The sequence below is a fragment of the Trifolium pratense genome, linkage group LG3 (assembly GCF_020283565.1).
Source record: "Trifolium pratense cultivar HEN17-A07 linkage group LG3, ARS_RC_1.1, whole genome shotgun sequence".
Classification (NCBI taxonomy): Eukaryota; Viridiplantae; Streptophyta; class Magnoliopsida; order Fabales; family Fabaceae; genus Trifolium; species Trifolium pratense.
The window spans coordinates 32252574-32267588 of record NC_060061.1 but is presented as its reverse complement, the minus strand read 5'-3'; positions in this window follow the sequence as shown (position 1 = coordinate 32267588).

Below are 15015 nucleotides of genomic sequence, written 5' to 3'. Positions count from 1 at the left end.
TTTCACGGATGCAATCTCTTTGTTTCTCAACCTCTTCACTTCTCTCCCTTCGATTCTCAAAGGCACAGTCTCGATGGTCAAGTCATCCCTCACTTGAACATCGTCCGATTCAATCACGTGTGTCGGATCAGACACATACTTGCGCAACTGTGATACATGAAAAACGTCGTGCAAATTCGCCAATGATGGCGGTAATGCAATCCTATACGCAACCTTCCCAACTCGCTTCAAAATCTCAAACGGCCCAATAAACCTCGATGTTAACTTCCTTGACTTCAATGCACGTCCTACTCCAGTAGTCGATTTAACTCGTAGGAATACATGATCCCCTTCTTGGAATTCAATGTCCTTCCTCCTCTTATCATGATAACTCTTCTGTCGACTCTGAGACGCTTTCATCTTCTCACGAATCATCCGAATCTTCTCTGTTGTTTCTTGTACAATCTCTGGTCCAAGAATTGCACCTTCTCCAGTTTCATACCAACACAGAGGTGTCCTACACCTTCTCCCATACAAAGCCTCAAACGGTGCCATTCCGATACTAGAATGGTAACTGTTGTTGTACGTAAACTCTACCAACGGCAAACAAGAATCCCAATTCACGTTTTGCTCCAAAACACAAGCCCTCAACAAATCCTCTAAGGATTGTATCGTTCTCTCCGACTGACCATCTGTCTGAGGATGATAAGCTGAACTCAACCTCAACTTCGTTCCTAAAGCTTCTTGCAAGCTTTCCCAAAATCTAGAACTAAATCTCGGATCTCTATCCGAAATAATACTTGTTGGAATACCATGTAGCCTCACAATCTGCTCCACATAAATCTCGGCCAACTTAGGCACCAAAGTACCTTTCCTGATAGCAATGAAGTGAGCACACTTCGTCAGACGATCTACCACTACCCAAATCACTTCGTGACCTTTCTTGGTCTTTGGTAAACCTCCCACAAAATCCATTGCAATGCTATCCCATTTCCATTCGGGTATAAACATTGGTTGTAACAAACCAAACGGCTTCTGATGCTCAATCTTCGATTTCTGACAAGTTAAGCATGAATAAACAAATTCAGAAATTTGCCTCTTCATTCCCGGCCACCAAAATAACTTCCTCAAATCCTGATACATCTTGGTTACTCCAGGATGAATACTCAAACCACTTCTGTGACCTTCTTCCATGATCATTCTTTTCAATTCGGGTACATCCGGTACACAAATTCTTCCGTGAAATCTCATGACTCCACTTTCGTCAATCTTGATATTGGTCTCCTTGCCTTCATTGATGAGTACCATCTTCTCCATCAATCTCTTATCCGATTTCTGACGTTCTTTAATATCTTCAAGAAAAGGATTCGTCAATCTTAACATTCCAAGCTTCACACTCGTAGAAGTAACCTCGCACACAAGACTCAAGTCTCGGAATTCTTCAATCAACTCTAACTCTTTCACCATCAATGATGACATATGCAAAGTTTTCCTACTTAATGCATCGGCCACCACATTGGCTTTTCCGGGGTGATAACTCAATTCAAAATCGTAGTCCTTTAAGAATTCGAGCCATCTTCGTTGCCTCATATTCAACTCCCTCTGGTCGAATAAGTATCTCAGACTCTTGTGATCACTAAACACTTCAAACCTCGATCCATACAAGTAGTGTCTCCACACTTTCAAAGCAAACACCACTGCGGCTAACTCCAAATCATGCGTTGGATAGTTCCTCTCGTGAACCTTCAGTTGCCTTGAAGCATATGCTACTACATTACCCCCTTGCATAAGCACTCCACCAAGTCCTAACTTCGAAGCATCGCAATACACGACGAACGACTCTTTGGCATCAGGTAAAATCAACACGGGTGCAGTAGTCAATCTTCTCTTGAGCTCTTGGAAGCTCTCCTCACAATTACCGTCCCAAACAAACGCTTGATCTTTCCTCGTCAACCTGGTTAACGGCAAAGCCAACTTCGAAAAACCTTCGATGAATCTTCTATAATAACCGGCTAAACCAAGAAAACTTCTAATCTCTGAAACAGATTCCGGCGTTCCCCACTGTGACACAGCGTCAACCTTCGCAGGATCTACCGCGATTCCTCCACTTGAAATTATATGCCCCAGGAAACTCACCTCTTTCATCCAAAATTCACACTTTGACAACTTGGCATACAACTTCTTCTCCTTCAAGACTTGTAAAACAATCCTCAAGTGCTCCTCGTGCTCTTCCTCGGATTTTGAGTAAATCAAAATGTCGTCAATGAACACCACCACGAATCTATCCAAAAATGAATGGAAAATTCGGTTCATATACTCCATGAAAACTCCAGGTGCATTGGTCACACCAAACGGCATAACTGAATACTCGTAGTGCCCATACCTCGTCCTAAATGCAGTCTTAGGTATGTCTTCCGTCTTTACTCTAATCTGATGGTATCCAGATCTCAAATCTATCTTACTAAACACACAAGCTCCAACTAGTTGATCCATCAAATCATCTATCCTCGGGAGTGGATATTTATTCTTGATCGTCACTTTGTTCAACTGACGATAGTCTATACATAATCTCATGCTTCCATCTTTCTTCTTTACAAGCAATACCGGCGCTCCCCATGGCGAAACACTCGGTCGAACAAACCTCTTCTCAAGCAGCTCTTCAAGTTGCTTCTTCAACTCATTCAACTCAGACGCTGACATTCGATACGGCGCCATCGATATCGGACTAGTTCCAGGTACTAGGTCGATAGAAAACTCTACCTCTCGCTTTGGAGGCACATCAGATATATCATCCGAAAACACATCTGGGAATTCACAAACGATCGGTAACTCTTCTATCTTAACTCCTCCTTCGAGTTTCAATGATGCAAACATCATGAACATCTCGGCATGTTCTTTCAACGCTTCCGATACTTCCTTCCCGCTCATCAAATGCAAGTTCTCCTCCGGCTTCGGAAAAACAACGGCCTTCTCACGACAGTTGATATGAATCCGGTTGAAGATTAACCAATTCATACCAAAAATCACATCCATACCACTAAGTGGAATACACACTAAATCCATACCAAAGTGCCTACCAAAAATGGTTACGGGGCAGTTACGACATACTTGTCGGGTAATCACTGAACCATTAGCAGGAGTTTCTATTTCCATCCTACCCATCATATCCGTTAAAGGAATACTAAGACGCTTCGCACAATCCAAAGAAATAAAAGAATGCGTCGCTCCCGTATCTATAATCGCAATTAAAGGAGTGTCATAGATGAAACACGTACCTCTAATGAGATTGTCCTCAAGGCCAGCATCCTCTCCACTCAAAGCAAACACCTTGCCCATCACCTTCTTGGGCTTCTTGCAGATTATACTCTTGTGGCCCTCCTCACCACAGTTGAAACAAAACACTCTTGTCCTACATACTTCGGTTTTGTGGCCTAACTTCCCACAATTCAAACACTTGTCCAATTTCTTCGGGCAATCATACGACATATGACCCCGCTCTCCACATTTGTAACAACTTCCATTCACCGGCTTCTTACCACCACTTGTATTACCCCTACCGCGGTTATCATAAGGTTTTCCGCGCTCTTGTCCTTTCCCTTTTCGGTCGTTCACAACCTTATAGTAGTTCACCTTTGCCATACCATCTTCATCACAGATCCTACTCTTGTTCACAAGGGTCGCAAAATCCCTTATCTGTGAAAATCCAATCATATGCTTAATGTCTGGACGTAGACCGCTTTCAAACTTCACACACTTGTCGTTCTCCGCTTCCATAGTGTTGTAATGCGGGCTAAATGCACACAAAGTCTCAAACTTGACGGCATAGTCAGCTACCGTCATATTTCCCTGTTTCAACTCCATGAATTCCACCACCTTCTTATTCTTCACATCCACAGGAAAATACTTAACCAAAAATTCTCTTTTAAACATTGCCCATGGTATAGCCATACCACCGGGTCCTAGCCTCAACTTGGCGTTCTTCCACCACACATTCGCTTCCTCGCGCAACACATATGTCCCAAGGGTTGTCTTCCCTTCCTCGGAACAATCCATTGCTTCAAAAATTATTTCAAGTTCCTCCAGCCACTTGTGAGCTCCATCCGGGTTGTAACCTCCGGTAAATGTTGGCGGTTTCTGCTTCATGAACCGTTCCAACCTCATCTCTACCTCTCTTCCAGGTTGATGATCTCTAACCACTATGTTGGTGAGTGCGGCCAAAGCCTCCGCAATCTGAGCATTCGTTCTTGCAGCAGCCATGATTCCTGAACGAATCACAACTAGACGTTAGAAAGTACTAACAGTGTTCCCTACACATGCTCATACGGGGAAAAGAAAAGTCCTAATTGGTTCACACGAACCGACCTGCTCTGATACCACTATTGTAACACCCTAACCCATACTACCCTTAAAAACGTAATTTTAAAAACTTTTCAACAAGTGTAAAGGCAGAGTGCCACGCGGTAATTAAAACACAAGCATACACACAGAGCATCATGAAATTTAACATGAAAAGCAACAGCGGATTCCAATCAAACCAAGCATGCATATATATACATATATATATACATAAGCCAAATTCATCCCTAAGGATGTCACTTATACAAGAACTAGCATATCAAAAGGTAACACCGATATACGATGAAATCCAAGCGTAAACCCCGACTCGATGTTACATTACCAGAGCATTTACTATTTACATACTCTAGTCAAAAGCTAGTACTAAGAGGAGTAATCTATTCTAAGTCTCCTCACCAAAAGGTACTTCAACACCACGCTAAAACCGCAGTCTAAACGTCGGCACCGTCCTCAGCCTGAATATCTGAACCCCCAAAGGTCCAGCAAATAACACAAAGCAGAGAGTTAGAAAACATAACCGCATATCATACGAGTATAAGAAAGGTCTTACACTTTCAAACTACATCATACATATTCTAACTCACGTCAAAACATCGCACCAAACAGTTATCAATTAATAAAGTTTAGCACAGTTCAACCAGATAATGTCACATACCATTTATCAAATATATGCGCATTTACCCTAATGTATCTAATGCCAATCATTCTATGTCATGCCATCCCTAGACACGACTAATGCATGTGGTACCAATTGCCTTTTACCCCTCATGGATAAGTTAAACAGTTTTACATCTTGCCGGATTGTTCGGAACTTACCAAACCTTCATATCCCTCATGGATAAGTTAAACAGTTTTATATCCTGCTGGATAGCAGCTCTAGATCTTATGGATTCATCTAATCCGATCCTCGGCTTCCTTATGGACTCAAAAATCCATTTAAATCTATTGGAACCCTAGTTTCCAATTCAACATATATATACATGAATGCATGTATGTTTACACATATCATCAATATGATATTTCTCTAGCTCGAAGCTACTCTTTTATGAATGCGGGAACACAATCCTAACACATTCACTTAACATTGCAAATTAATGCCAAAACATAACATTTGCTCACATTAAGCTACAACTTATTGCATACACGTTTATCAATCATATAACGATTAACAATAAGCATTAACAGTATCAACATGTATCAACAATCATGTAAGGATACTCTTAAACCATGTTACAAGTGCCTAACCACACTTACAAACATCAACAAGAATTGCTGTCACAGAGGCCTTCGCTAAGCGAAGCCTTAGCGAGACATGGCGAACCACACCAGGAAGTCACCTGCTCATGGCGAGCATTGGCGAGCTTCAACGAACTATTCGCTGAGCGAAGGCTTAGCGAGCCTACGCGAACTACACCCGGGAACCACCTGCTCATAGCGAGCTTCGGCGAGATCCAGCGAACCTGTTCGCTACAGCGAACTCCTGGTCGCTTAGCGAACCACACCAGAACAGAATATCTGTTCTTGAGTTATCTAAGGCGGTTTAACCTTAAATCAACTCAAAAATTCATCCAAACATGTTATAAATTCATATAAACAGTCATTTCAAACATATATGGTATCAAGGAACATTAATCATCCCTTCCAAACATCCAAATACCTCTAACAATCAAAATCAAGCCAATTACTTGAGTTTTAAGTAACTTTCATAAACTTTCCAAAAATGATCCAAACACATACATATTCATCATGGAATCAAGCTAGTGATTAACACATACAAAGTGATGATGAAGAACATCATACTCACATACAAAAGCTTAATCAAAATCTAAAAGAAATTGAGTGGGAGAGTTCGGGAACGGAGACATAGACAATCTCCCCTCTCCTTACCACTCAAGAATCATGAATTCTAATCTCTTACCTTAAGTTTGGTGATGATTCAAGCCTTCTCTTGCTCAAGCTTTCTCTCTTGATCAAACCCTAGCTTAGCTCTATCTTGCTCTTACTCACTCAAAGTTCAAAGAAAATGAATTGTGAAACTATTCATATGTTTGACTTGATACTTATACTACTTCTCATTTGTCATGAACCAAGCCCAAATGGCTTAGGCCCATGCCTCTCACGCCCATCTAAGCCCAAAACAAGGTTCTCGCGCCTAATAACTTACGTTCGGCTAAATAATTATTCGCCGCTCACTAAAATAATAAAAGCCAATTAATAAATAAAATAACATTTAATAAAACATACGAATATGAAAAATGGGTCGTTACATCCCCCACTTTAGTGGGTAACAAAAAAGTGGACAGTTGTCCTGTCCTTCATGATTTTTTTGTGCTGTTTTTTTTTTTTTTTTTTTTTTTAAATCAAACGTTGGATAACTATTTTTGTTCTCTTTTGTCCCTTATTTTTTTGCAAATCAAATGCACTCTCTGAATGAATTGATTGTTTGGCATATGTCGATTAGAAACTGAGTGTGTGTCAAACTCCTCTTCATTCTTAACCAACCCGGGTGCTATGGTGTCAAAAAAATTCAAAGCTAAATATTTTCCAAATGGGGACTTCCTAGGAGCGTCGTTGGCGTAACGTCTGGTCATCTCAAATATTATTGAAGCATGATTACCGGTGGAAAATATGCCATGGTTCTTCAATCTCAACTTTGAATACTCCATGGTTGAGGAATGAGCTTAATCCTTATATCACCACCCCCTTAAACAACATGGGAGGCTGTATGGTGAGTTCCACAAGTTCGGCAAGCTGGGAGAAAGAATGTGTATGTGACTTGCTTAATAATAGAGATGAGTAGATGAGAAGAAGTGCTCAAATCCCATTTATCAACCATGAAAGCAAATATGAAATATGGTTTTTTAATAAGAAATTTATTTTTAAATATTCTAATTTCGAAAAATAAATAAAGGGTTAAATAAGTTTTTTATCCCTATAGTTTCATTGAATTTTTCATTTTAGTCCCGGAAGATTTTTTTCACACTTTTTAGTCCCTGAAGTTTTTTCGTCAATGTTTTTAGTCTCTAATTTTCATTCAACTTGTGCACATCATTTTAAATTTTTTTTCTGCGGTCATGTTTAGTACATTATTTGAATATTCGTTACAAAAGTTTAAATTTTTTTAATAAAAGATGAATTAAATATGAATTTTTTAGTTTTTTGCACATAAAAACTCATAAACATGAATACAAAAAAAAATTTGCACATTATTTGAATCTTATGTTAAAAAAATTAAAAATTTTATCGGAGATGTTCTTATGATATTATAAACACGAATACCAAAAATCATTAAAAAATGTGAAAGTATACACGAGTTGAATGAAAAGTAGGGAATAAAAACATTGACGGAAAAAACTTCAGAGACTAAAAAGTGTGAAAAAATCTTCAGGCACTAAAATGAAAATTTTGGGAAACCATAGCCATAGGACCAAAAACATATTTAACCCATAAATAAATTATTATTTTTTATTAGATTTCAATTTTCATATTTTAAATTATATTTATAGGGATAAATTAGTAATTTATCTTCTTATCATGATTTCAGGTACCAAAAACATACCCATAAATAAATTATTATTTTTATTAGATTTCAATTTTCATATTTTAAATTATATTTATAGGGCTAAATTAGTAATTTATCTTCTTATCATGATTTCTAACCTAACTCTTATTTAAAATAATAATTTTAACTAAATATAATAAGTTTCACGATTACAGAGGCGGCCCTGATTTTTTAGAGAGACAAGCTCCTCATTCTCTTCAAGTTTTCTTCCATCTTATTTCAATAAAAATGGTGATTTTGGGTTTTTTTACCTAAAATTATCCCTATGAATTTTTTTTATTTGTTTTAATCTAAATAAGTTATTTTCACGTAGATTAAGATTTTCTTGTGTTTTTTTGTAATTTTGCCGTTTCAGTGCAACGTTGTTTGATTTTTCGTCTTCGTGCGGTGTTTGTTTGATTGAATTGACATATCCGCTTCGGTTAATTAGTGATTCATACAGTGACTAAGTTCGTCAACAATGCAAATCCAGATGCATATGTATTCTGGTTACTTTGATATATCGATAGATTGGAGTGCTTAGGTAAGGTGATTGGAATAAATTGTGGGCACTATCTATTCCTCTCAAGGTAAAACATTTTATGCGAAGGCTTGGAAGAGATTTTCTTCCTAGTAGACAAAACTAACAAGAAAAGGAGTTGATTGTGAAGAAAATTGTGTTGTATGGCATCTCTTTTTGTGTTGTGCGGAAATTATATTATGTTGGAAGCATCAACATATATATGGCCTCATATAGAAAATCTAATTGCAAATGTTGAATGCTTTAAGGACTTTTTTATTAACATGTTGAAGACATTCAATGAGAATCAATTGGTGTCTTTCGCAATCAATGAGCACTACAAGAAAATACGGGATTAGCTACGACGGCGTTTCTAGCTAATTCGTAGCTAATCTCTAGTAAAACAGAGTTAGCTACCGATTTGTTGTGAATTAGCTGTCATATAGGGCGTAGCATGGATTGGGCGGCAAATCACCTATCAAAATATTTCCTAGCTAATTTGCAACTAATATAAAGAATATCCTAGCTAGTTCCCAATTAATACCTAGTTAAATAGTGTTCAAAAGTTTGTGTTTCCTAACTAAATCGCTAGGATATTGTCACAACGATTTCGCAATAAATCTCTAGCTAAATATCCTAGCAATTTCGCAACAATATCCAAGCTTTTCAAAAAAATTATAATTATAAAATGCTAATTATGAATCCATGCCCAAAATCCAAGCTAATTATCAATTATTTATCGTCTATTAAAAAATCGAAACTGAGGCTATAAGCATACTTTCTAACCATCATATTTGCTTAAAACAAATTTGGTGTCTGCTTCAAATAACAAGTTAAATGGCTGCATGATAAACAAATTAAGTTCATTGGCTGCATTACAATTCACTATAATCCTAGAGGAAATATTCAATTTAAAATGCTGAAAAGCTTCCATCCAACAGATACAGTGGCTTTGATTCCTTAAATCAAATACAAAAGGAGAAACCAATGTTTTTGACATAAACATAAGAATGTACCTGTGATTCTGCGGTCCGTAACGCACTGTCACTATCAGTGTCATATATCAATCAAGTAACATTCAAAATCAACAACAAATTCATATGATTCTATGCGCATAACACACAAAATATTCAACTAAACACAGTATAATTTTTTTTTAAAAAAAAACTAAGTTCATAAACATTCAATTTAACACCAAAGCAGCATGATAAATAACAATACCTTGACGAAATTTTCCGGAACTTTATCACAAATTGCAAGTCGTTTCGAATCTCTTCCTTCTATCACCAAAATCTCAAATCAACAACCGGAAAAACACACAAAATCAAAATAAATAATTAAACAGTTAAATTAAACCGAAAATTCGTGTACCTTCAGTAATTGAAAAAATCGAATTGCGTTTTCGGAGTTAGATGGAGTTGAATCGTTGAAGTGAAATGAGAAAAAACCTAGCGATGGCGAAAATTGTTGTAACGGAAGGAGTTAGGAGTCCGTTACTGTTAACGGAGAGAGGAGAATCAGAGAGCGAAGCAACGAAATGGACGAAATGGAGTAGTAGTGATAAGAGGTATCAGGATTATTCATGGAGGAAGGGAATTGGATTGCGTTGTGATTCCGGCGGAGACATTTCCGATCTGCGGCGGTGGAAGCTCTCTGTAACTGTGTGAAGTGAAGTGAAGTGAGAGAGGGAGAGTTTCCGAAATCGTTGGGTTGGAGAGAGTTCTCGAGAGTCGAGAGGGTGATTCTTTCTTTTCTTTTCTTTTCTTTTTTATTTAATATTTTTTGTTGGAAAAAGGTGTTTTAGAATTTTCCTAAATAATAGTAAAGTAATAACTGTTACAACTATTTTGGTAGTAAAAAGTCACTTCTGTAACTTGAAATTAACCGCAAATATGATTTGTAGCGAAATTGTGGTAGCTAATCTGATATTTTCTTGTAGTGGAGGATCAATTGGTGTCTTTCGTAATGAGGACGTGGAGTTTGTGGAAGAAGACATGTGCATATGTGGAAGAATAAAGTTGAGATTGTTATTGAGGTAATAGGACCCTCAAATAACATGTTGCAGAGCTGGAAATGTGCTAACCGGACTATAGCAAATAATGAAGGAACAAGGCAACAGTTTCAGCCAGTAACATGGCAACCACCGTGAGCAACAACTTTCCTCAAGTGCAATACTGATGCAACTATTTTCACGATAGATAAAAAGGTGAGCATGAGAACTTGTCTTAGAAACGAAAATGGTGAGTCTATAACAACATTCTCGTGCCATGACAGTGGAATATTTACAGCAACAGAGGCGAAATCATCGGGATTACTCAAAGGCCTTGAATGGATTGTTTTGATGGGTTTCAACACGATAATATTTGAATGGATTGTAAGATGGTGGTGGATGATGTGTAGAGACATAAGCCTAACCGCTCACGTTGATTTTGTTGTTTTTTTTTATATTATTGTAACTATTATTATAAATGAAATGTCTTTAAGTTTGTTTGCGTAAAAAAAAAAAACTATTATACTGTTTTTGTCTTCCCATTCGGATACCAAATACATTGAAATTGTATTTTATACAATGAAAATACATGTACAACATGTACCAAAAAAATAAATAAATACATGTACAACTCCCAACACTAAATTTGTCAAAGTGATAAGAAATTTGAACTTCGAGTGATACAAATTCGATATATAACCTGTGCTTATAAATGTTAGAGAATATGTAATTGAGCTTTTTGGATGTATTCGGGCTAAGGGTAGTCTTGTCAATTGTGTTTTACTATATATTCATAAGATAACTTATTGTATTGTAACTTGGTTTTATCCTAATGTAAAAACCCTAGCCTCCTTTTTCTCTTTCTCTATGAATAATCTCTTCTCTTAACATGGTATCAGAGCTTGGTCGATTCCTTTAGGGTGTTGGAATTTTGATGGCAACTGCTCCTTGATCTATGCAGTAAGTTTTAGTTCTGTTTGTTGTCTCTCTCAATTTTATTTTATTTTGGATCGGTGTTGTTCTCATGATCACTCTCATATGTGTTTGGTTGGTTTCTGATGACTTCACGTCATTACTATGTTTTAACCACATTTTAGGGCATTTCTAGATAGCATTTAGTATGTTTTCATGCAAGAATAAAGAGGAAAAGAATCATGACAAGAATGCTCGGAACACAAGGATTTGAGGCTAAAAAGTGAAGGAATAGAAGTATACTGCGCCTAGACCAGGAAGCATCACGCGCCGCGCCCAGAAGCTGCTAGAAGTGTCTGTAGATTCTGCCAAGCTGGCGCGCCGCGCAGAAATGATGCTGGAATTGTCTGAAGATTCTGTAAGTCTACGCGCAGCGCAGACGGGCTGGCGCGGGGCGCCGGTACGCAGATTACATCATATATATACTTTTTCTGTTCAGAATTAGGGTTGGACAGTTTTGACGGCGACAGAGGCACTTTTGAGATCAAGATCAGAGCACGAATTTCTTCATTGTTCTTCATTGTAATGAATTCTTTCACTCTAATTATTGTTGTTTCTATGATTATGAGTAACTAAACTCTATGATTGGATCCTAGGGGATTCTAGTTATTATTGTCTTGAACCATGAATTTCATATGATGTTTTAATATAATTACGAAGTTAGTTTCATTCTTTTATCTCTTGTTCTTAATGCTTTATACAACGTCGCGAATTGTTTGATGATTATAATTGTTTGTTTACTAAGACATTAGAAACGAATTGATTGACCTAGAGATAATTGTACAATTAACTTATTCTTTAGACATATAGGTTTGTTAATTGTGAATTCAAGGATTAAAGGGAAACAAACCTCAATTGATTATAGGTCATCCTAAGACATTAGGGATTGATAATCAATTGAGAGGACTATGTACCAAGACATTGGACATAGTTATTTATTTTAATCGAATCATGGAACTAAGTTTGTAATTTGTTAATACGCATGAGATATCCGAGACAATAGTGACCAGATGAACCGAAAAGATCCAATCGCCTTAGCATCTTGAAAGAAAACCTTATTTTCTTGTCATTTACTTTCTCAAGTCTGAAATCTGAACACTTCCCCCTATTTATTTTATTGCAAATTACTCTCGTATGATACCAATTTACCCCTATTTGATTCGGAACAATCCCTGTGGATACGATAATTATATACTTACTTTGATACTTCATCAGTTTCCTATCCCCTTTGTTACTTGGCTATTTCTAACTATTAGTCAATATTTGGATTTTGTGGGTAGAATTTTGTCCTGTTGTTGTGTTAGGTTGTTTTAGAATTTGTTTGGTTCTCTTGTTTGTTTGCACTGATTCTCAACAAAATTAAAGGTGTATTAACTTTGAAGTTTGGGATTACGTATTTGATTTCATTTCGGTTATAAGTGCTATTGTAGTGTTTTAGCTCTTGTTTGTTTGCAATGGCTAGTGATAAAGATGATTCTCTTCAATCTATTAGTGTCCAATTGAATGGAGAAAATTATCCTTATTGGAGTTATGTAATGAAAAATTTTCTCATAGGAAAAGATATGTGGAGTTATATTGATGGAACTTATGTTAAGCCAACAGATAAAAAGGATGCTGATAAATATGCAGGAGCTTTTGAAAACATGGAATAAAAATAATTCAAAGGTTATTACTTGGATAAACAATTCAGTCTCTCAGTCAATATGTATGCAATTGGCAAAATTTGATACTGCTCAGGAGGTTTGGGAGTATTTGAAATGTTTGTATGAGCAATCCAATTTTGCAAAATGATATAATTGCTGGAGAGTGATATTAGGGAGCTTAAAAAAAAAATTACAATTTATAACTCAAAATCCAATTTTCCTAATATCATATTTCGAACTTATCCCGTATAAAGTATTTTTTTTAAAAAATAATTTACAATTTATAACTTGTCTCACATTTAATAAATATTCCTCAATTTTATCAGTTAGAATTTATCCCGCATAAAATAAGTTTTTGAAATTTTTATAAGTTAGAATTTGTCTCGTATATGATAATTAATTTTAAATTTATATAAGTTCGAAATTATCCCGTATAAAGTATTTTTTTAAAAAAATAATTAAAATTTATAACTTGTCTCACATTTAATAAATATTCCTCAATTTTATCATTTAGAATTTATCTTGTACAGATAGTTAATTTAAAATTTATATAAGTTAGAACTTATCCCGTATAAAATAAGTTTTTTCAAATTTTTATAATTTAGATACGACATTAACAGAACTATTAAAGTTGTTATTCCAATTAATGTTCATTTACCATCACTGTTTATTTACTCTTTTCCGATCATAGTACTATATATGTGTGCGTGCGCACGTGCGTGCATGCATGCGTGCGTCCTAAGTCGCGGTCAGGGGTATATTGGTAATTTCGTATGGCGCGCCCCAGAATCAGTAGGGTTGCAAAAGTAATTCTCTTTGAAAAATTAGGCCATTTAAAAAATTGGTTTTGGATATGGATCTCTAGGTTAACTAATTGATTTTCGTATTTGGATAACCTAACCATATGAGCCTGCTTAGTAAAAAGATTTTTCCATCTTAGATCAACACATAGAAAAAGAATGGAGACATACAAAATGAATATTTCGGGTATTTGTTTTGAGCGCTGATGAGCATAAAAGCTGATTTTTGAGTGTTGGTGGGTTGTGGTTTGTTTTTAGGTGTTCTCTCCTGCTTGTTTTCCATGTTCTACTTAGCATCTCCAATTTATGGTACTTCTTGTACTATGTTGGCTTATAATAAAGTTTTGCTGATTAAAAAAAAAGGACTTAAACTAATTGAACTTTGTTTTACATTCAAGGAACGATTTAAAGACTATCAATTTTACTCTTAAAGCTTAAATGCATAATCAATAGTATAATGTGTCACTATGCTTTTAGTTTTAGCATCGCAACATTGATTCACACAGTGACATAGAAAACAAAACAAAAGATTACAACGAATAAAAGAAAAAACACAAAAGTTGGATAAATAATAATAATAATAATAATAATAAGATTTTTTCTAATTGCACCCCAAAAATATCTAGTTACACCCAAATTCATTTAAAAATTAATCATAATACCAAAAATACCCTATTGGTGGTTTTTGTATTTGAAAAGTGTGAACTTATTTTACTTGTGTTGTGTCCAAGAAAAATTAATTCATACGCAAAATTCAATTCACATATGCCACTGTAATTTGAATTCACGTATGGCTATTTTTTAAGCAAATTGAATTCACATGTCACACCAAGAATTTACTTCACTCTCTGGAAGTTAATCTTCTTCCTTCTTTCCCATGAAAGTGATGGAGTTAAAATCCAAACAATCTTAAAGCCATATTTAGTACCAAGAACTACAAAAACAACAGTATTTGTATTCGTTGAATTCACACGTGCGAGATGTTAAATTAATACAGTTGTATTGAGCAGTGAATATGTTCAAAAACTCAATAATTAGATATTGATAAAGGGAAAAGGATACAACAACAACAACAACAACACATGTCAACTTTTTGCTGTAATTCCTTGATTCGGAGAATAGGAAAGGTGATTGTGTTGTTGTTGATTCATGTTTTTGAGATTAAAAGGAAGATATGAGATTGGGAGGAAGGAGAAAGACGAGTTGTAATTGTT